At 39.2% G+C, this 2,500-nt stretch overlaps 1 protein-coding gene across 1 annotated transcript in view; it reads right to left on the reverse strand.

Annotated features, from left to right (window-relative positions):
- The window catches only part of LOC144959964 (uncharacterized), a gene marked incomplete in the record, with an annotated part of 73,599 nt that overhangs the window by 68,125 nt on the left and 2,974 nt on the right, over nucleotides 1-2,500 (reverse strand).

Below are 2,500 nucleotides of genomic sequence, written 5' to 3' on the forward strand. Positions count from 1 at the left end.
TCAAAATTTGTATGTACATTATCAAATGTATAATCTAAGCTCATACCAAATTCACTGATGCCAAAACTCCGGTGCCACCAACATCACATCACCATCCCTTCAACTACTATTACAACCACCACAACGCCACCCCTACAACCACTCTCTCTCTCTCTCTCTCTCTCTCTCAAACACACACACACACACACACACACACACACTACAACCATGACTACCACATTTTCATCACTACCACTACTACTACAACCACCACCACCACCACCACATCATCATTACTACTACTACTAGATATGAAGTGAGTAGAAAAGTGCCAGAAGACAATAGAGAATAAAAACTTTTTTCGCGGCGGTGGTGGGGTTTGAACCTGCGACCTTATTGGTACGACAACTCCGCCTGGCAGGTGAGAGCGTGGCTCTACCGTGTGGGCTATCCACGAACACAAAAATATTCGTATCAAACCCAGTCATTTCTAGATCCCTCTCTCACCCACTTCTTGAGACCGCCGATTCGTTCGCTCACCACCATCGCGAAGTAATTTTTTTGACCAGCAGTTAAGCTTAATAGCCAATATTCTCAACACAAACATATAACAGAAACGATTGAGACATTGAGTATGCTCCGGTGTATGGGGTGAAAGTAAAATCAAATGATTCTCAGTCCCCTCATGATCAAACATATGAGAATGAAATAATGTAGAAAAAACGGGTTTATTGACGAAAGACTTCATCATGAAGTTCATGATGCTTAGCAAAAGTTTATGGCAATCATATCGATTGAAATGAAAATGATCTTGACCTACAGTTGCAAGATATATTCTGAAATGCTTTTCAGAAATTAAACAGACATAAGTAACTCCACTAGAAGGAATTTGCAACCCCCCTTTGTTCTTAACATCCACTGATCATCGCGATTCGGATTTCCACCGATAAGTGAATCACCGTAACTATGGCCGTAACGAAGGAATGTTTTGGTCTTCCCAATATGGCGGAGCCGGCCAACGATTGGCTTCAGTATTATGACGTCATCCTCATTCCATCTATTTTTATTCCAAAGTGTGGCCAAATACCTGGCCGATAAACCTAGGTACGGTCCATCGCTCGCAAAGCCCGTCTTGCTTAATATTTTTCGAGGCGATCGGCGATCGGGGGCGTGGCAGTATAAAAAATTGGACAATTTTTTTCGGATTTTCGCTGTTTTGATGTCAGATTCGTGATCAGCGTCGAATTTACAATAGATTTGATACCAAGAACTATGTTTTTACTCCAAAAATTGATGAAATTAGAAATAGAATTTAATTAATATTGAGGTTATGTGGCCGACAGAACAGTGCCCCTCCCTGTTTTGTGGTATGACTCTCGCTTCCAGATCGGAAGGTTCAGGTTTCGAGACCGCTCTGCCTGGCGCAGAGTTGAGTCCTTGGAAAATGCTCTTTACTCACATTTTCTCACCGTACTCAGGTGTAAAATGAGTACATGGCCGTTCGTTGAATTTGTTAGGAAAAAATGTCACATCGCCTGACAGGCGTCATGTCTCGTCTTTCAAGTTTAATATTGCTGTTGCCTTGGGATCCCTTGTAAAGCGCTTTGAGCACGTGGATATTGCGCCAAATAAATGCTGTGTTATTATTTTTAAAAAATAATATTTTTATAAATGTTGCGCCAGGAAGAGGTAGATGGCAAAAGTTTCGTTCTTGATCATCGTAAAATTTATAAAGATTTCATACAAAATAAAAAAATAGTTTTCATCATTTTCAATGTAATGATATAATAATATGCCAGTTCTTTTTCTTTTTTTTTTTCCTCCTCGCCCGTTGACGCGACATGACGGTCGACCTTGACACTGACATTTGGGATTGGCAGATGCCAAAATGCCTTGACTACGTGATGACAGGGGTGGGCATGGTAACCCTGAATTATAATCTGCAAACAACGCCCCCCCCCCCCCCCCCCCCCCAAAAAAAAAAGAGCTGTGTGCGTGTGTGGTGGCGGTGGTGGTGTTGGTGGTGGGGGGGGGGGGGGGTGCGAATGCGAGTAGTCCCGAGGAGTACCCGTTTAACCTGCCACGGGAACACTGTCGATTTGTTTTATAAATATTAATAATAATATAATAATAATAATAATAATAATAATAATAATAATAAATAATAATAATTAATAATAATAATAATAATAATAATAATAATAATAATAATAATAATAATATAATAATAATAATAATAATAATAACAATCTTTATTGTCCACAAAATGGAAAAATTTCCGTGGTCTACGTTGCTTTTAAACTTAAATCGGATTGCAAATGTATGGATGTTATGCGTATTGGAAAAATACTCACATCTCCATCGGGGTATAACATATTAACACACAAAACTGCAAACGCGAACGTTCATTGTCTGATTGATATAACTTAGTGATAAGTTAATTATAAAATGCTGTCTAAAAGCAATAACAACGGGTTGACTGACGTCAAATTCATTCCTTCTATTGATGCTCTGTGTTAAA

Source organism: Berghia stephanieae, chromosome 14 (assembly GCF_034508935.2).
Source record: "Berghia stephanieae isolate SIO BIC M18660-M18661 chromosome 14, UCSD_Bste_1.3, whole genome shotgun sequence".
Lineage (NCBI taxonomy): Eukaryota > Metazoa > Mollusca > Gastropoda > Nudibranchia > Aeolidiidae > Berghia > Berghia stephanieae.